The 22,118-nt window shown below is 28.3% G+C and overlaps 1 protein-coding gene and 1 long non-coding RNA gene across 2 annotated transcripts in view; one reads left to right on the forward strand and one right to left on the reverse strand.

The window, feature by feature from the left end:
* The window catches only part of LOC129959976 (myocyte-specific enhancer factor 2-like), a 348,098-nt gene that overhangs the window by 220,081 nt on the left and 105,899 nt on the right, over positions 1–22,118 (reverse strand). The window contains exon 3 of the mRNA XM_056072924.1: positions 7,740–7,871. The gene's annotated coding sequence lies outside the window, so the exon portion shown is untranslated. The remainder of the gene's footprint in view (positions 1–7,739; positions 7,872–22,118) is intronic.
* Positions 1–22,118, forward strand: part of LOC129959977 (uncharacterized) — a 90,675-nt gene that overhangs the window by 58,977 nt on the left and 9,580 nt on the right. The window lies entirely within an intron of this gene.

Consider the following 22,118-nt stretch of genomic DNA (forward strand, 5'->3'; position numbering starts at 1 on the left):
TACTGTTTTAAAAATAATATTGATAAACATAAAACAGGAATGTTTACTCGTGGGTGTGAACATAGATTTGAATCTATAAAAAAGGTGCCACAAACTTAAGTAGAAATGGCTATCAATTAATTTATGCCAAACAGTTTCATAATTCCGTAATTTAGCACAGGACTTTAATAATTTCGAAACCTTCAAGTAAAAACTAGTAAGCATGGAAATATAATAAGTTTAGGATGAACGAGCACTGAATAAATAAAATACAATGAATAATAATTAATAGTAAATTAATAATGGACAATATAGTACGATTATATCATTCATTTTAAGCTTTGGGATTTTATTTAAATGCCGTTCGATATGAGAGAAAAATTTCAATTAAAAGCAATGCACAGAGTTAAATTTTCAAAATGTATTTGATAAGAATTTGTTTTATCCTTTCAGTTCAAATAAAAGTTTTCAGCTTATGATTTCTAATACGTGCGATTCCTTAAAGGACAAAAATTGTGCATGACTTGTAGGAAAAAATTCTAGAATATGTAATTTCAGGTATAGCTAATTTCAAAAAAAGTAGAAGAAATAAAAATTATAACTTTCTCCAAAATTAATTAGTGTCAATAGTAAGTTAATAATGCATTAATTAATGTAGTTTAAATTTTGCATTGCAAACTACGCTCATTTAAGTTCAGCTCAATTTAAAGTCCATAATCTTAGAACTTTAAACTAATATATATATATATATATATATATATATATATATATATATATATATATATTTGGATCAAATTTTATATTGAAATAACGTTTTGCTTTTTAAATTTATCTATATAGGTATCTTTCCTGAAAGCACGACTTTACACACACGCACACACACACAATTTTTTTTTTATCATTAACTATTAGAATAATTATATTCAGCTTTTGCTTCAAAGTGTGGGTAGTGCAGTATGGTGTTCAGGGCAACAAGAATGCCATGTGTGTTGCGGGTCGTCGGTTCGACTCGCGCCTTTTGTTTTATTTTTTCATGTATTTATATTTAAGATCTTTGATGTTTAAATTTATCAATTTAGGTGTCTTTAATGAAAAAACGCGATTTAACACACACAAATTTTATTTTATTATTAACATAAATTCGACTTCCGCTTCTTAATGTGCATAGTGATGTATAGTAGGCAGAAAAGTACGAATAACGCGAGTGTTGTTGGTCCCCGGTTCGAGTCGCGCTTTTTACTTTATTTCTTTTACTTATGCGCTTATATTTAATATTTTTGTTTCTTGAGTTTATCAATATAGGTGTCTTTCTTGAAAAACCGGGTTTTTACAAGGAAAAAAAACATATTTTATAACTAACTATTTGAGCCTTTTTCAATTTGCTTTCATGCTGACTATAGCGTCATCTTGGACCATTTTAACCATCATAAAACTGAATGTAAGTTTAAAAATATAAGCAATGATAGATAAACTGCGAAATGAATACTGCAATTTAGCAGATTGTTTCGAATAACATGGTTAAACTAAGTGCATCCATGATTTTTTTTATTTAAATGACCAATTCATATGTAGCTAATATATAAAAATATTCATATGTAATCAGTATCAAATATTTTCTACGAAAAACACGATTTTATAAATATATATATATAAAAAAAGAAAGAAAAACTGCCTAGCGCAGCTCGGTTTACCAAATATTTTGGTTGTTGATTAGTGTTGTGTATGTCAGTTCAGCTAGCATTCTACATCTGGTAGGCATTTGAAAAATAAAGTAATAAAAAAATTCTCTGAAATGGGTTTTTCCTTTTCTAAATTTTGCTGCTATTAAAGCTGGAGAAATGAACATACACTTAAGAAGTCATATTCTCTTAATGCCAATGTGCTGCAAACCATTTGAGTGTTAATGAATTGAGCGAGAACAAGAACACAAAAATAGATGCTTTATGAATATAAATAATTTTAGAAAATTCAGGTAAATAAATGAAAGAACACAATCATTCCAAAAATAGACAGACATAATGCTTTGAATACTATAAAAACAAATAAACTAGGTTTATCATATTAAGGATCTTGCTTTATTTTGTTAATTTGAGACAAAACGCCAAGGAATTTTAAATGGTTTGAACAGTAGCGTTACCGATAATGAAGCGAATTTTCATTACCAACTCAAGATGATACATCACGTATGGTTGACAACAAAAACGAGTTCCTTCACGAGCAATAGCGTTCATGGTAGTCTGAGCAAAAAAAAAAAAAAAAAAAAAAGTCGCAATGAGTATTAATTTCTGTCGCTTTAAGAAACGTGACAATATTATGAATATTTCCACCTCAAACTTGAGAAAGGGGCACTTTAAAAAATGAGGATACGATGTCACGGAATATAATTAATTAAACTTAAACGACTCCAAAGGGTGCACTAGAACTAAAATGAAGCACGTAACTCGGAAGTGGAACAAGACTCATTTAAACGCACAATGTCATTGCTGAGTTTGATAATGTTGGAAGGTCGAAGTACATGAATTTTAACAGCATACGGATAATCATTATGTTAACTAGTCAAACATAATTCCATATCATGGAAACTTCTTAATCTTCTTAAGAAATGAAATACAGTGAAATCTTTTACTCATTAAAATGCCATTTTGGCAAAATGCTGATTCACTCAATTTTAAAATCGCAGCATTTGACTGCACGCCGCTTATTCTGAATGTCCAACATATTGATCCCTTTTTACCTTCTCGTACGTGAAGTTTACAAAGAGATAGTCTGGTTAAGAAATTGGATTTCGAGATTTTGTGGAATTTCTATATTTCACACTCGAATACGAAAAACATTTTTGGAATTTTGTCTTGAAACACATGTTTGTCTGTTTGTGAGCGCAATAACTAAAAAAATGTTTTAAGCTAAAAGAATGAAATTTGGTGTGTGGTTTTACACCATACTTGAAGATTTCTATCAAATTTTGAACGAAATCCAGTCCATGGAAGTTTATTTATCTGTCTAATTACATCTGAACATGATAGCTACAAAAGGTAAAGAGCTAGATAAATAAAATTTGGAAAACATTTTTAGTATCTTAAGTGCAGATATGTATCAAACAATACGTTTCAAACATATCCGTCAAAGGGATAGTTAAAACACAATAATTGCTACATTATAAGTTTTAAAATTCACTCCATTTTTTTTAAGTTTTAAATAACGCTTAGTAAGTAATAGATAAATTAGGACACAGATGATATTTCCGTCAAAATTGTCAGACACATAATCTAATGAATTAATAACTGAATAACATAATTTAAACACGGTAAATGATATGAAAATGGTAAATTCGGAACTAAAAATAAACATATTATGTATACATCTTAAAAAGATTTAAGTGATATCTTTCACTGAAAAAAAATTCCGCATTTTAACGTATGGCAAACAATTATAAATAGATAATTTCATTATCCAATTATTATTACTGAAATAATGTATATTGTATTATTCATTAAGAAAGATTTAGATTAATTTAGAAAATGGAATTTTTAAAATTTAATTCTAACCTTATTTATGTAATGCAACCTAATTTAGGCATTGCTAAATATTATTAGTATATCTATTGTTTTTATTTAACTAATATAAATCATATCATGATTTAAGTAAGACTAAAGCTCAATGAAGAAAAAGTGGAAACGAAGCATCATCATAAAATCTGGAGTGCTCTTTTTGGATAATAGAGGGGAAAAAAAAGTCACCATGAAAGTTTCATCTACTTGATGACGGCAACTAAAAATAATTATAGCATATCTTGCATGCAGTTCTTGCCACCATATGACACGAAATAAGAGTTTTAAGTATTCTTTGTATACCATACAAGTACAGTTCTTTGAAGATCACCAATCAATCAACTTTAGAAAGCTTCTGTTAAAACTTGCATTATTTGCTCACGCCATTTCACGCACCAGCATTTACTACTATTTTCAAGGACAGATTTATATGCATTTTATGGCGTGTTATATGTTTATTCTAATTTCATAATGCTGAAATTGCTTTTGTTATATACGTGTATTTAGTACATCTTTCTGACGATTCATAACTGAATGCACTTATATGATTTAATGCATTCCACGCAAGTGTCATTCTGAATATAGCTTACTCAGAAAATTTTGCATATTTCCATGCAATCAAAGAAATTCATGCCTATCGTTAGATAATAATCGCTTAATTGTATACAGTAGATGAAATAGTCTACATAAATCATGATGAATTTATTATTTTATAAATATGAAAGAATATCTAGAAATGTGTTCCTAGACATTGAAAGGTTGCTTACAAGAAATTGGTGTTAGAAGAAAATAATTATGAAGGGCGACTTTATATGCATTTGATGATACGTTACATGTTAATTCTAATTTCATAACGATGAACTCAGAAAATTTTTCGTATTTTCATGCAATCAAAAGAATTCATGTTTATCGTTATGTAATAATCACTTAACTGAGTATATTATCTTAAATATAACGCATAAGTCATGATAATTTAATTTTTTTGTAACTAAAAATATTCCTCCAGCTGTTTCTACACTGGATACATATAAGAATGTAATTTAAGAGAATTATTAATTAAATGTCAAATTTTAATGATGACGAAATGTCAGGAAAGAAAAAGAGATCCTATGTAAAAGATATTCGAATTTTCTTTAAAGCAACCCGATCTAAAATACTTTTTAAAGTATTTTTTTTTAATTGCAGCAAATTCACTCTCGTTAACTGTATCTTTTTGTTATGTGTAATTTAATTATCATTTTTTGTGGTGAAGTTATATTCGTACATTCATTTATACGTTTGTTATAAAAATAAAGCAATTTTTTCAGCTATTTTTTATTACCTCCTGATTCCATGAAACTATTTTTCTTAATTAAGAAAAGTTGATTCTCTTAAGACGTGCTTCCATTATTGACATTTTTTTTTTATAAAAATATAATTGCCACATGAAAATCCCCCCCCCCCTTAAAAAAAACTTTAAATAGAAGCCGAGAATAATACAAATATATATCAGGCATAAAAAAACGAGTACACCATTCAGGAAACTTCGCCATTAAAGTTCTACCAATTTCTTTTGACAATTCTAGGAATATTATACATATATTTCAAATATATGAAATTAAAGATCAAATTTCAAAAGCTATTAATGTATTATAAATAATTAAAAAGAAATTAAATAGTAAAAGCAAAATTAGAAATTATTCCTTCATCTAAAAATACTAATTGGCTGATTTATAATAAACTGTGGAAATAATTAAAGCTTTGATATTATTTAATTCGACATAAAAATATTTATAAGAATGCTTTGCGATTACAATTATTATAGAAATAATTACATCCCGAAACCCCCCAAAAATTAAAATAGAAATGGATTTTTAGTAAACTGACAAGTGAGCACTGTGATAGTTAAGGATTGAAAATGTACCTGCGAGCAATTGAATCAAATTTGCTATTTCAATATGCATTGCTTTTAGATATGTGTCTTCAGTATAATAATTTTAGTAATAAATAAATTCGAAAACAAGCAGTTGAAACAAGGAGATCAATCAAAGCTTTGCGATCGACTTCTTTTGATGAATATGATACATTTTCCTTATTTACATGCAAGAAAGGGAAAAACTATAAAAAAATTATGGCGGGAAGATAAGGACACATACAGTAATTTTAGATTTCAAATAGGGAATCATAACAGTGATCAACAAATTTCAATGATTTCAGAAGTCTCTGCTGCAACCGACGAAAGATAAACCAGCCGAAAGGAAACAAGTGTTTTGCCTCCAATATATAATAAAAACTAATGTTCTTTAAGGCAAGGCGTACAGTAAAAGGAAATTTGAGTTTGGGCCGCAAGAACCAAATTTAAGCTGGCTTTAAAATGTTGTAAGAGAAAATTTCGATTTTACAACACGAGGTAAAGTCACAATGAAAACCTTTCAACCGAGAATTTATTTATTAAAGTTTCTCTCGGCGATGACCAGCGTCCGCAATTAAAGGGCAGGAAACGGACGAAGGAAACCTTTTAAAAAATTTATTCCCCCCACATACTTCTTCGGCGCAAGGGGATGGAAAGATTCCGTTTAGTTGTAAAAAATGTAGTTGAGATCGTTTGGTCATCAATTACAGAAGGTCATTATTCTTCGTATTTGAACTAAGTGTTTCAAGTCGAGACGTAGGGCTTCACCGGAAATCTTGATTTCCCGCCGTTCCTATCTTTGTTCGCCAAGGGAAAAAAAAAAAAAAAAAAGACGCAAGGGAAAATAATTGAGAATCTGTACAATGACTCCAAATTTATAAATTAAACGTTCACATTTTCTTAAAGATATCTTCTTAAATTTCGCGTATGTAAGTATACGAAATAAAAAAAGAAGTGTCATATCATAGTTAAAAAAAAAAAAAACTATGAACTCGATTTTTCGATGAACCTGCACTCTTTAGAGCATTTTAAGTCCTAAATAAATAAATAAAAGTAAATTATTACTTGCAGAATTTGTACCTACAGATAAAACATTATTTGGAAATATTGTCAAACTCAATATTCAGCATTTACAATTTTTTAAGGAAGGGACCTAATGTCCTTTTCTGGTAAAGTCATTTTTTAATGTTATTTTCGGAGGTTTTTTTAGTATTTCAACAAGTACATATAATGCTATATTATCTTGGTTTGAATGTTTGATTGCTATAAATCTGATTTAAGTTCTGGAGACAAAATGTTTACTGAAATATTTAAAGACAAATCTACGATCTACAGCTTGTCATCTAACAGGACCATGGTTGCAAAGTCTCGGCTGAAAAGCCTAAATAAGCCAGGATCAAAACCAAATTTTTCTAAATAACCAACATGCAGGAAAGGCCGCCGCACACCAAACCCGTTAGGACTAAGTATAGATGGAGTACAGCGGTAGAGGTCAAAGGGGAGTGCCGGCTGAAATATCAGCACTTGACCAATGCAGAAAAACCATTATAGAAAATTACCATGTTCCTTCCAAAATAACCCTCATGTTGTATAAAAATGAGATGTAAATATAACTAAACTAATTATTTAACTAGTCACGAATATGACTCGGCATGCATATTATTCTTTTCCACCTCGCAGCAGCATGGCTAAATATTGCGAGAATTTAGATTTTTGATAAATTTTATTAAAACTCTGCCTGTGAATTTCACTAATTTATTTAATTTTCCTCCCTTTGATAAAACTGGTTCATTATTAGACAATTTTAAAATAATCCCTATTCTAACTTTCTTCATCTGATCGTTCTAAATAAAAAGAATGCAATTTTCAGAAATTCAAAGTTATTAGAATATTAAAAAGCATTTTTTTAAAATTTTGGTCTTTAATTTATAATAGATAACAATATAGAATTTCAGAACAGATAGAATAGAATTATAACAGATAGAATTATAGAATTTCGTAATTGATTTTCTCTAGTTAATTAGCTAGTGATCAAGCATATGGAATCGATTTGACTGAATTGATGAATTCATAATTAAGTTTTGATAGTTGTCAAATAGTGTGTTTTCATTGAGAATGCTCAAGTGTACAGAACTTCAAAATTGAAGCATGTCAGAAAGTAAGTGAAAATCGATTATAAAAGTCCATCTTTACAAATAGGAACAAATTTACAAACAGTGTTTGATAAATATTCATCCGGAGAATCTTGAAATTGATACTATAGAAGATAGCTTAAGTTAAACAGAAATTATAATACCTGTAATTAGCTACAGGTACTGTACCTGGTTTTATTCAGCTTAGCTAACCAAGTCCATGAGCTAAGAAGTCAAAGAAGATGACAACAGAACTGGGTGTTGTTCCCAGATAGTAGCTCTCCGAAATAACACAGGGGATGCTCGGACGAGAAGCAGTACCTACAAATAAAGTGATAAATAAAAGATAAAACCATTTTTGTACAACTTGACTCCTATGAATTGGCTGATGTGATATAAAAATAACATGACACACACACACACACACACACACACACACACACACACACACACACGTGTGTGTGTGTGTGAATGTAAACATATTTATTTAAGCAGTTGTGTAACCGAATAGAAGAAACTTTTGAAATGTTAAAACTTTGATTTATTTCACCATGGGAGACATAATTTATGTACAAAGAATAAGTCGTAAGAAATACGTCAGTCTATTTTGCGACACAAGAGCAGAAGAGCAAGTGACCAACGTTTTTCCTTTCACTGGTTTTACAATGAGATTTTGATATGAATTTCTTAGATATGTGTACACTTAGGAAAGAGAAATTTAGGTATCCTTAAAAGAATGTCGCAGACATTAAGGATTTTTATCCCTTCACTCGGAGCGTGAGAAAATTCTGAAGTTAGCAATTTTATAGAGCACGGGTTAAAAGTAATTAAATCAAAAGTGGAATTGGATCAGACAATAAGAGACCATTTTAGAATGAAGTTAATATTAAGAGATATCATTACATGAATGTATATATATATATGCACATACAGATAGAGAGATTGAGAAAGATAATGATGCATGTAATTTTTTTTTTTTTTTTAGTTTTAAAGCTCCAAGCGATTTAAAAAACAACCTTGGCTATTTGTTGGAAAAAGTATTTCTTCCATTCATTTAACGTGATTGTGTAGGATTACTAATAAAATAAAATAAAATAAAAATGAAAAATAAATAAAGATTGCGGAATACCGTACGGTTATTGATAATTTTTTCGAACGATTCAATGAAATATTAAGTACAAGAATTAATGAGAAACATTCATCAAACCCAATACTCGTGAGATTACTACAGGGTTTTAATTTCGAAGACTGAATAAAAATATTTTCTTTCTTTCTTGAAGCGAGATGTAAGATTTCAAAAATGAAAAATAAGTACACTTCAAATTCTGAATGAAAGCGAACACGGGATTGAGCCTTTGACATTTATCGAAAAACTAAGATACACTGGTACAAAATTTTGAACCGGTAAAAGGATAAGATGCAAAATATTCTTCCTTTCCAACTTATAGCAGTGTTGGAAACAGGTAAAAAATTTTCTCTTATCAAACTGTTTCGAAAGAGAAAGATAAGTATAAAAAATGAATAGGAATTTCGTCTTATGTAATACTTAAGAGATCCACTCGTGATTAAAAAAAAAGTAAAATATTTAAAAAAAATCATTCTCATATTGTTTCAGATGAATAACTTTCATTTTCGCATTATAAAATGTGATATTAAATTTCAGCAATTGAATAAAAATTGTTATTGGATTTTGAGAATGAGAAAAACTTAGTTTAACTTAGTTTTTTTTTTTTTTTGGAATTGGCAAAATCAATTTTACTTTAGGTTAAGAAATCAAACTCGAGACGATGCTTTAGTTTTTTTTTTAAATGAGATTCAATTTTCTTTTTTTTATATTTGATTAACTTTATGGAATTATTTTAATTTAAGATGCCATATGTAATCAAAAATGATATATTATTAATTAAATATTTGCATTTCTGGCTATGGGTTTGAAATCGGCAGCTTATTAAAAAATACTAATACCCGCAAGATCCATTATCTATAAATTTAGCTGACTTACACCATAGTTTACTTATGACATCTACAAACAATACTTATAAAAATTTTAACTTTTAAGTAAAACAAAAGTTTACATATTTCTGATTTAAAATATCACTGTTTTCTTCTTCTTTTAAGTCAAGAAATAAAAGAGGGGGGATGAAACTAGGTTGCAAGAGCTTCGCAGTTCGAGTCTCGATTCTACGAATATCTACAGGTTCGTTTGGTTCTGGTGCTCATTGAACAAAATTTTGAGAGGTATATAAAAAAGCTTGGTATGATATGGATATTTGAAAATGAAGGAAAGGGTGTAAAGGTCGTTCGCAATATCTAATCACGTTTCTGAATTATGAGATTATCCCCTCCCCAAGAGCTTTAAATGGGATATATATCTGAGGAATCAAATCGATATATTCTAGTTACTGCTTTAAGATAAAATGTCTTCGTTCTTATAATGTAAACCTATGTAGCAATCCTTAACTACTGTCGTACAACGCCGAAGAGTATAGTTTAGTTATATTATTGCCCTGTTTCGAAGTTACACGAGGAATACTAAGCAAAAAACAATGGTCAGATAACAAGGTTGGCGCCTTCTCTCCAAGCACCCACGCCACAACAACGAAAGATGTTTAACCCGCAATGCTGTATTTAATATGCACCAGCCCTTATCTTATGCGAAGTATTTTAGGTGGAATCAGGTTTCGAGCTCGGCCCTGAAGGGGCTGCTCGCCGAAGCTGATAGGTCACCGTGGTCTCTACACAGAGAATATATGGGAGAATATACATTTAGAATATATGGGGAATTAAATGGACTTTTTTATTTATTAAATATAAAATGACGCAATAAAATTGGAATAAATTAAACAAAGCAATTTTTGTAGTGTTTTAAAAAAGAAATTTTAAAAATTTACTTGCTTCGTCTTCGTCTTTAATTTGTAATTTATTATTACAAAGAAATAAAACTGAAGTCACAATTTCTCGAAATCACATGCAGTTCTGAAACCGAAACTTATCACCAGGCGGTGGTTGTTTGGTGGTACGGTTTGAATTCGGTATCGGAAGTTCCAGTTTCGAACTACTTTATGGAAACTATAAAAGTGCTGTATATGGAATCAAATTGGAGCGAAATTTTAAATACCTCATAATTAAAGTTTCAAATATTTAATTAGTGTAATGTCATCCAGAATTAACAAATTTAGAAAATTCTATCAGGTTTTGAAAAAGCAATTACAAAATTCTTTTTTTTTTCTTTTTTTTTGCATTAAAAATTATCGTAAGTGTATACAAATCATCATAAAACGGTTTAAATCGTCTTAATTTTTTTTTTGTAGATTGTGAATTGAAATGCAGTAATGGGGCCACATTAAACACAAATATCCTAGCATTCTATCTAGTTAAAAACCGGACATTTTATTCCAACAAATTGTTTATGACTAAAAAACAAAAATAATTAAGAAACCTTTCTACATTTAAATATTTAATTCATAAACTATTCAAATTTTATTTTAAAAATTTTAATTTTTAATTAATTAGCATTTTATGTGAATTTTATTTTCCAGTTTCGAGGTCATGAATGTCTTTATGATCCAAAATTAGGCCGTGCATTTTTTCCCATCAGAAAAAAGCCCACCAACGGGAAAAGCTTGAGAAATTCTGAGCTAAGCGATCAATTGGAACTGATCTTCCAGACCAAAAGAAAGATAAATGAATATATTTTTTTTAACAAACCGAGTCATAGACTTGGTTGTGTTGATACAATTTTGCCCTTTTTTATACCAATTTACTGTTTCTCAAGTGGATATATAAGACGGGAAAACATTTTATATTCTATTTATTCAAAATTGCTGAGTCATAGACGCGACATGAAACTGAAAAAAGATTCCACCCGAGGTTTATACTTACGAGAGATATGAAACGTATAAAAATTGCTTACAAATGATTTGTTATCAGTTTCATTTCAAAAGAAAAAAAATTATAAAAGACAATTCAAATAGCATGAATTAATATTGTATAATATTTTTCAAGTATAAAAGGTATCCCTTTTCAACAAAAATGAAATAGTCACGCAATTTTAGCTACATGAAAGCCTTATTCACTTCTTAAGTATTTATTAGAAAATTTATTTGTCTCATTTAGTTATATTAACTTATTTTTAAAGCAATGTATTGTCTATTTTTGGATAGACCTCAAAATTTTGAACGCTTATTGGATGACGGATGCAAACTTCAATTCATATTCAAACTTCCTGCATCATAATAACAGTATGATATTTGGTCCATGTCGTCAAATGTAATATGCACCAGGTCCAAATACATGGCGGGTCTTCAGAGGCACTGTTTAAAATTTGGAGTAGTTCGTTCCCAATGCCAAAATCATACTAACAGACCACCGCATCCTTTGAAACTTAATTAACAAAGCTAGTTGAGTTACATATTATATTTTAATGCATTTGATTCTAAACTTGATTTCGGAGTCTACAAACAAGTCCTTTACTTATAGTGTTTCTCATACATATTTTATCAATTTTTATAGTAAATTAATTTTGAAATCAAAAAATGTTCAATTAAACATAAAGCAATTCAAGATTGTTTTTGTCTAATATTCTGATATTAGTATTGAAAATATAATGTTAGTATTTTGATGTTATGTCTTATGTAGAGTTTAATCAACGCAATTTCGAATACTTATTGAAAACTTTAAAAAATTGTCTGATTAGGGCTCCTAATTACTATATGGAGCAGAATTAAGGAGAGCTATTTAAAAACCAACTTTCTAATGTTTACAAGATTATCAATCTGTTTGGATAAACTCTTATTTTTTGATACATTCAGTTAAAAATACTAATTTACTATTATAGAATCAAATATTTATATTTACATATTTAGAATACATAGGAAAAAATTGATGCGTTTAAATAACACTAAACTCCTTTTTTCCCATCTTATTTCAAATATACATTAAAAATATCTTACTTCAGGATTGCAATATCTTGAAATGGAATTCTGAGGGAAGTTAATTTTAAAATGAAATTCTTTGTAAAACTGATATTTTTCATGTGTAGATTTAAATTTGAATCAATTTCCATATCTCTCTGAGCACGATTTACAAGAATTTTGTCTTAAATTTTCATCATTTCGAGCAATTTACACAATAAGAGTATTTCACCTAACAGAAATTTATTAATAAATACATATACGCAGAAGTTTCAGGGCATAACAATATAAAAAAGGTTTTTCAGAAACATTAAATTACTTAACCTTAAGTTTCAATAGTTAACACTTGAAATCTGTTTAACTCTTAGTTAAGCTTTATATAAAGAGCCAATTTCTTATATACTCGACACTTATAAAACGCTGATATTTCTCGTTATTCTTTGAAAAATATTTTATATTATTTGGGGGTTACTGCAAGATTTGTATTTCACTCAAAGAGCGCATTCGCTTCGGTGCCCAATCGCTTCGTTTCTGAAGCCGCGAAATATATTGGCGGCAAATTTCCGCTTTGGCGACGAAAAATTAATTCATTTATCGTTTGGCCAAGAGAAAACTGCTAAATGCTCAAGGAGAAGAGGCGAGGAAGGGAAGGGTGTAAACGTGACATCCGCATTTGCATAGATCACGCCAACTCTTTGCTGACCAAAATAGTTGGACTGACCAACGCCCATCGCACGCAACACCTCAAGGGGTAACTTGTTTTACGCAATAACTCTCGGCTTGCAAAGATATTTTCAGGTCCTCGAAAAAGGGGAGTGCGGTAGTTTTGTTTGTAGTTAATTTCGGCTATAAATTTGAAAATAAATGATATTTGCATTCAACGCAGAGGTATCCGATCAAAGTGATAAAATAGTAAATGAACTTAATTACAATACTAAAATCATAACAAACATGAAAATACATCTCTAAAAAAATGCTTATTTTTAGGTGCTTTTGAGTGCTGGGCACGCGATATCTCCTAGGTTTTATTTTATTCAGTTCAGAAATAGAACTTCTACATTTATATGGAGTGATGATTGTTTCTGACGTTTGAGCATGTGTTCGGTAGCTAAAAAATTAATGGGATTATAGTGGGCAATAATTTAATTTGACTGCGTCACACAGGAGCATGCTAGTTCCTTCATAAATATAATATGTCATTTTCCCCTCATTTATTTTCTTAGAAAGTAACATGACACATTAAAAAATGAAATGTATGTTATATTTTATGTATGTGTTACCGTTAAATTATATAATGCAGTTATTTCATAGAATACCTAGTTATTCCATGAAATAACTGATCGTGTCCGTTAAAGTGTGTAATATGTTATTAATTTGACACTTTAACTAGTTATTCTATGAAATAACTAGGTATTCTATAAATTAACTAATGAGAGACAGTTAAAGTGTAAAATAAACAATTTATCTAAAATGAAATTAAACTAATGATAGACAATTAAAATGAAAAAGAAGCAATTTATCTAATTTATGCAGCGTATAAATGGTATTTATGGAAACGTACCATAAAATCATTTGTTACAACAAGGATTACTAAAATGACACTTGGAATTACAAAGAACATTATTTCTAAAACAAAAACATTTTTTTGTTGACACACTGAGTTTTACACGAAAACTTTTTAAATACCTGACCAGTACCTAAACTTTGAGCTGTAGCAATCGACCGGAGCTATATTTCTACATCCTGTACTTCTTCGATTTTAATTCATTTTTGTTCGCAGACACTGAACTGGGATCGGGAATATAATTGTTTTATGCGGCCGTTTCTTGTGCCCAATTGGAAAAATCCTTCTTCGGTTATTTTTATGATGATAGCTAAAATAGATTTGGCATCACCTTTTCCTCTGTCAACTTCAGGCACTGGGATACGGACGGTAAACCCCACAGAGACTTCAGAATGAGATTTATCCTACATTAATTTCATCTTTTTCGCTTGAATTTCTAAACATTTTTTAGACTTTTCTCTTTCTCTTTGAACATTAAGTTCATTAAAACACAATTTGCAGATTTTCTGCTCAACTTCATCTTCTGAAACATAATCTTCCAAACATGATATATGGACATGGAATATATTCTATGAATCGTTATTCTAGATATATGTCGTGCGAGATATATGACATAGATTATTTTACACTTTCACGGACATGATCAGTTATTTCATGGAATAACTAGTATTCTATCAAATAACGGATTTCATACTTTAACGGTAACATATGTATCCATGTCTGATTAACAAGGTCTTCACAGAGAAAAAAATAATAAATAACTGCCTTTGCGTATCTAGTCAATCGCATATTCTCTTAAATAATAGAAAAGTTTAATAAATAATATTTAAATATTATAAGCCGATAATTTACTATTAAAAATAGAACAACTTTCATTAGATGTAGCTGACTTAAATGTATAGCTACATTTATAAAACTTTACACTATTTTTGATGGTTTATTACTTGCTTTTGTTTAATCTTTCATCTTTTTTTGCTCATAAAGATGGAATTTTATTTTATAATTGAGTTTTACCTCATTTTCCTGAATATTAGAACTTCGAAATTTTTCATATCTAAGTGTTCTTGATGACAATGCATTATTATATTTTCAGAATTTAAATATCAATTAATGTATTGATTTCAAGTAACTTTTAATTCTATATGAGAGGTGTTATAAGGTATAGATTTAGAGGAAATGATCCCATTATATTTCCGATTATGAAATTTATCAAAGGATAAATGTGTAGAAGTCTTGAAAAAAAATAAGTATACTTTTATTAGTGTATTAAAAAATAGAAATATTTTTTTTTCGCCAAAAGTATAGTAAAAAAAATTATTTTCACAATAAAAAGGACACAGAAAAATTTTAAATTTAAATTCGGATACGTGAATTCAGCTGGTAAGCCGTTGATTAAACGAAGGACCTTTAATCTTCAGGAATTGTAACTTGTTTATAAAATTAAAAATTTGAAACAACTTTCTAATAAAATAATATCTTAAGAGTAATAAATGTAATTGGATGATATGAAAATGCTTATTAAAACCTTCACAGAATTTCTAAAAAAATAGACTTATTTATATAAAAAAATTCTGAAGAAAGAGACATGAATCCTGAATATGGCGGTGACATTTTTTAGCTATTTAATGGCAATTTAAAATCTGAAAAAGAGATCAAATTAATATACACATATAAAAAAATGGTGAAAATAAATTTAAATTTAAATCGTGTCGTATTTATCAAATCTAAGAAAATATTTAATATTCGCAACACATTTATTTTCTTACGCACTATCTATATGAAGCATCTGAATATTTTTGCCCTATCTTATCTTTATAAATTTGTAAAGTATTCTTCATTTACCCTTATCATTTCATAAGAAATGCGCCGCAGTTCTTCTCTGATGGTGAATTATGATTCTAGATAGGGCAAAAAGTGTTTATTTTGTCAGAATAGTCAAGATTAAAATCAAAATCATTTGTAAGCATTTCATTTATCATATAAACGATAGTTAAGAAAGGAACATTAACAAAATCGATTTTATCAAAAATCGGTTACAATTACTTTAATCGATTGTTAAGGTTGTGATTAACTTTTCTTATTAATTTTTGATATTAGAGGTGAAAGCAAAATATTTTGAAAGAAAAAAATGGGCCTCTTAAATTTTTTCGATCCAAAAAGAGAAATGTGTGAATAAAATTTCATAAATTCTACAATACAGAAATCTTACCAATTAATTACAAAGTGGATGGGACTTGGTAGTATTTCAGGATACTGTATAACTATGCGCATTAATTTGATAAAATCACATTGAAATAAATTTTTCATTCTTTAAATGTAATTTTTTGTACAAAGAATGTACGCACAAAGAAGTATGGAACTTTACTTTCCCGAATAGAATAAAAAATAATTCAATTAATTACAAAGTAGAATGATTTTATATTATTGTAAGGACTCTAAATAATTAATCGGCTTAATTTAATGAAATAATACTGAAATTTCATTTTCAGTCTTTTAAATTCGATCTTCTGAGCATAGAATAAAAAAGCATGGAACCTTATTTTTAAGCACTTCTAAAGAATCCTGCTTTTATGATCATCCATTTCTTCTAAGTATAGATGATTCATACCAATCAGACTGATTTCAAGTAACTTTTAATTCTATATGAAAGGTGTTATAAGGTATAGATTCAGAGGAAATGATCCCATTATATTTCCGATTATGAAATTTATCAAAGGATAAATATGTAGAAGTCTTGAAAAAAAAATAAGTATACTTTTATTAGTGTATTAAAAAATAGAAATATTTTTTTTCACCAAAAGTATAGTAAAAAAAAATTATTTTCACAATAAAAAGGACACAGAAAAATTTTAAATTTAAATTCGGATACGTGAATTCAGCTGGTAAGCCGTTGATTAAACGAAGGACCTTTAATCTTCAGGAATTGTAACTTGTTTATAAAATTAAAAATTTGAAACAACTTTCTAATAAAATAATATCTTAAGAGTAATAAATGTAATTGGATGATATGAAAATGCTTATTAAAACCTTCACAGAATTAAAAAAAAATAGACTTATTTATATAAAAAAATTCTGAAGAAAGAGACATGAATCCTGAATATAGCGGTGACATTTTTTAGCTATTTAATGGCAATTTAAAATCTGAAAAAGAGATCAAATCCATATACACAAATAAAAAAATGGTGAAAATAAATTTAAATTTAAATCGTGTCGTATTTATCAAATCTAAGAAAATATTTAATATTCGCAACACATTTATTTTCTTACGCACTATCTATATGAAGCATCTGAATACAAAATTCCTATGAATGAATTCATATGAAAGAATATAAAGCATAACTTGTAAAATTTTTTTGCCCTATCTTATCTTTATAAATTTGTAAAGTATTCTTCATTTACCCTTATCATTTCATAACAAATGCGCCGCAGTTTTTCTCTGATGGTGAATTATGATTCTAGATAGGGCAAAAGGTTTTTATTTTGTCAGAATAGTCAAGATTAAGATCAAAATAATTTCTAAGCACTTCATTTATCATATAAATGATAGTTAAGAAAGGAACATTAACAAAATCGATTTTATCAAAAATCGGTTACAATTACTTTAATCGATTGTTAAGGTTATGATTAACTTTTCTTATTAATTTTTGATATTAGAGGTGAAAGCAAAATATTTTGAAAGAAAAAAATGGGCCTCTTAAATTTTTTCGATCCAAAAAGAGAAATGTGTGAATAAAATTTCATAAATTCTACAATACAGAAATCTTACCAATTAATTACAAAGTGGATGGGACTTGGTAGTATTTCAGGATACTGTATAACTATGCGCATTAATTTGATAAAATCACATTGAAATAAATTTTTCATTCTTTAAATGTAATTTTTTGTACAAAGAATGTACGCACAAAGAAGTATGGAACTTTACTTTCCCGAATAGAATAAAAAATAATTCAATTAATTACAAAGTAGAATGATTTTATATTATTGTAAGGACTCTAAATAATTAATCGGCTTAATTTAATGAAATAATACTGAAATTTCATTTTCAGTCTTTTAAATTCGATCTTCTGAGCATAGAATAAAAAAGCATGGAACCTTATTTTTAAGCACTTCTAAAGAATCCTGCTTTTATGATCATCCATTTCTTCTAAGTATAGATGATTCATACCAATCAGACTGAAAAGGAATAAAGATTCTATAGGAAGAAAGGATTCTCGTCTATTAGTCGCCTTTTCTTAATATACTTACACACGGTAACAAGTGCTCAAGTTGAAGTCATAACCTTGTACTCACAGCTGAGTACTACTCGACGTGGATAGGTAAAAATCATATCTGCATCACATAAGAGAGTAGAATATTTTACGCATTCGCGAATTATGGAATGTAGGTCAAACGTTCTAGAATAAACAATATGATGACAAGATGACTGCACGGCGCTGAATAAAGAATCGTGTTTTCTTACTTTTACTTGACAGAAAGAAGAGACATTTCGATACATGGATATCCTTAATTATGCCTAAATTTACGAATATGAACTTAAGAAATGAACCCCGTTTTCGAAATAAAAAAAAAAGATAGTCATGGTTTTCATAAGTTGATGAAAATGGTACCGTAGAACGATTTAAATTCATAGTATCAATAAATGTTTAGTAATTAGTAAAGATCTTTCTATATTGACATAAGCGGACCTACAGACTGTAAGCATCCAGTATATGTTTTATTAAATTAATTGTGAAATTAAATATGATATTTTCAAAATACTTAAGCTTGAAACAATAGCGAAATATTTATCGGAGAAAAACATTTTTTTAAACCTTTTACGATCAAAGAGTGTTTTCATTATGCTTAAATTTATTTATATTCAAGCCTGATCTTTTTATGGTTTGTCGTACCTCAATAAAAAATTTGAGAATTATGAGATACGTATAATTTGCACTTAGAATAAATTGTGAATTATTTACAATGTAGCAAATCCCGATTTACTGAATTCAGGATATGAAAAAAAAATCTATATTAGGTAAAATTAAAGATCGAATGTTTTTTTTTACTCAATTCCTGCTAGTATAGTACAAACATGCTGGTATGGTATATTAATTTCATTCCTGGTTTGATTAAAATTGAAGCAATTTCACTGGCTCTTAACAAAACAAAATTTAACAAAAAAATGAACTTTTCATAACGAATATGAATCTCATCCAAGCGCTAGATCGAAAATAGAAAGCTAATCAACTATAATGTAATATATAATGTTATAATAAACATATTTTTATACCCTGTAATGTTTATTTTATTGCAGAACAGCCAAAATTTTTTTCCCAAGTGTTTGCTTTTCAACCAATAATTGGTGTGATGCCTTTTTAAGATTAAAAAAAATTGCTTGGGAATCACTATTTTAACTTCTTGAGCAGTGTGCAATGTTCAATGAAAATACATAAATGAAAATTGAATGAAATCTATTAAAATTCAATTCCTTACTATTTTTGGTGCATTTTGTGATTAGATCATATCTTTCTTCTAACTAAAAGTAAATACCTTTATTTAACACAGTAGTAGGTCAATGAAGCATATATTGACTGTATTCATACATCTATAACATATAAGTGACTACTATTCAGTATAAATCAAAATATATTATTTAAATTAATCTTCCAAAAAAATAGCAAAATTTTGTAAAAATATAAATTTTAAGATAACTTGAAAATTCTTTGAAAAATGAGCTGGAAAGTTTTAAGCTACTAAACAATGTTATGATGTTTTGCTTAATATCAAAATATCCCTTATAAACGGGAATTTTAGCGAAGAATTAGGATAGCATGTTCTACCTCCATTAGGAGATAAGAGTTTTTCATTCATTTTGGCCACTCGCTAGGGAACTCAATTTTGTTTCCCATTACTAGCAATATATATAACTAACATATATGATATAATGCACGGAGGATAAAAATTGCAAACAGTAATCAGATAAAAGACAGAGTGGTGCGAGAGAAATTCTAATTATTCAGTGGCACATAATTAGCATTAGAAAAAGTCTGCAAGTACAACATTTGTACTAGTAGTCACTAAGCAATTTAAGAACATGAGAAACACATCAATAAATGCATTTATTTCTATATATTTATTCATATATCAATCAAATAAGAAAATAAGTCCCTTAGTTAATTGAGGGTTATAAGGAAACGGATGAATTTCGTCGAAACATAAATTATTAATCACAATTTCAAGTGAAATCGGTTTACTTTATTTCCTAATGAACGCTTAACAAAGGCTGGGTTCAATTTTCACTCAATTACCAATATTTTTTTAACTCAATTTTATTGAGCAATGAATACACCAGTTTAGTTTTCTCTGAGCTTAATGATCATGCGCAAGAAACCTAATTCGGAAAGTCTTGCTGTGTCTATTTCTGAGAAAGTTTTCAATTTCGTCGGTTGCACAACCAATCATTAGTCGTTACAGCTGGGCTGCAGAATTGTAGTTAATACTGTAGGATAACCTCTACAAACTCAGAATCATTTTCAAAAAATAAATCGAGGATTGTTCTTGAATTTCATACTCATTAAAAATATTAGATTGGGAAACTAAAACTTTTGTATGTTGAAATTTCTAGACGAAAAGTATTATTATTAAAATACTTCAAATTAGTCAAACTCTGAAATTGAAATAAATTGTTTTTTTCTTGTTTCTATTCTTCTCAAAAATAGTTTTGTGCAATAAAAAATCCCTGAAAAACCATGGAAAGTTCTTTTTTTTTTCTTTTTGCAAATTTAAAAACTTAAATAGACTAAAATTTAACTTGGAAACAAACTCTTTGATTTCCTAACTACGAAGAAAACGAAACAATTTTACGTCTATTTTAAAATTTCCCTTAAAAATCTCCCTCCAAAAAACATGTTCCCCCTCCTTTTCCTTTTCTTTTAGCAAACATTTTTTTTTCTCTCCTCCAAAAATTTATGACTAGTTTGAATAATTTCAGCAATCCTGATTATTTTTACTAAAAATAAGTTGGAGTGATATTTTAAACCAGGTTTTCTAAAAACTTTCATTTCAGTTGAGAAAAGTTCCATGTTGTCGTTTTGATCCAAAAATTTCTTTCGGAATAAATAAGAAATGTGATGCCAAATTGGAATTGAAATTGCGCTTCAAATCGTCACGCGTCAAAATAAGAAAATAAGAAAATAAAACATACGTCAAAATAAGAAAATAAAAAAACGGCAGAATAAGAAAATAAAACATTAATATAAAATTTTTAAAAAAATGCGATTTCAAATAATTATTCACCAAATTTTAATGATATATTTTTTGTTAAGATGATTTTTTTCAATAAACCAAATTAAAATTAGAAATAAATATTAAGTTTACAACCAAAGAATCAAATTTCAATAAAGTTTGCTTGAAAATGTTGAATAGTTTCAGGATTATGGGTTTCAGAAAACATATAGCAAGAAAGAAACTTTAAAAAGATGCAAATTCAATGATTCAATTCATTCAATTCAATGATTCAAAAAGATTCAATTCAATTAACCGAAATAATGTAAAGTTTGGAGTAATCAGATGAATAAGATGCATAGATGAACAGAAATAGTTAATTTATTATTTTTATTTTTTAGGCATTATAAGTATTCAAAACTCAACATATTTAAATAGTTTTATTACAGCAATTAATTGTTTCAAAATCGAATTTAAAACAATTCTATTCAAACTATAAATTTTAGTTTTTGAAAGCTGTTACCAATTCCACTTTTTTTAATACTATCGATTAGATTCAGGAAATATATAAAGATATAAAGATTTAGCTTAAAAATTTACAATTTAATCTACGTTTAGTTCAGAAATAAGTTTATTTAAAAAATGAACTCTTCAAAATATACTGATAATTAAGTTTAATACAGGAAGCAGATTATTAATTTATTGTTTTCAAACCTTAAAAATGTAACAGAATACGATCGGGAAATTAAATCAGAATATGATAACATGATTTTGATTGACTTTGATGCAGACTTAAAAAGTGACCAAGTAAGTTCTGGGCATCGGACGGGGGGGGGGGGGCTCTTGGTACGAAACTCGATTCCACTCACTTCCTCTGGGTCATATTAA

This window comes from Argiope bruennichi, chromosome X2, assembly GCF_947563725.1.
Source record: "Argiope bruennichi chromosome X2, qqArgBrue1.1, whole genome shotgun sequence".
Classification (NCBI taxonomy): domain Eukaryota; kingdom Metazoa; phylum Arthropoda; class Arachnida; order Araneae; family Araneidae; genus Argiope; species Argiope bruennichi.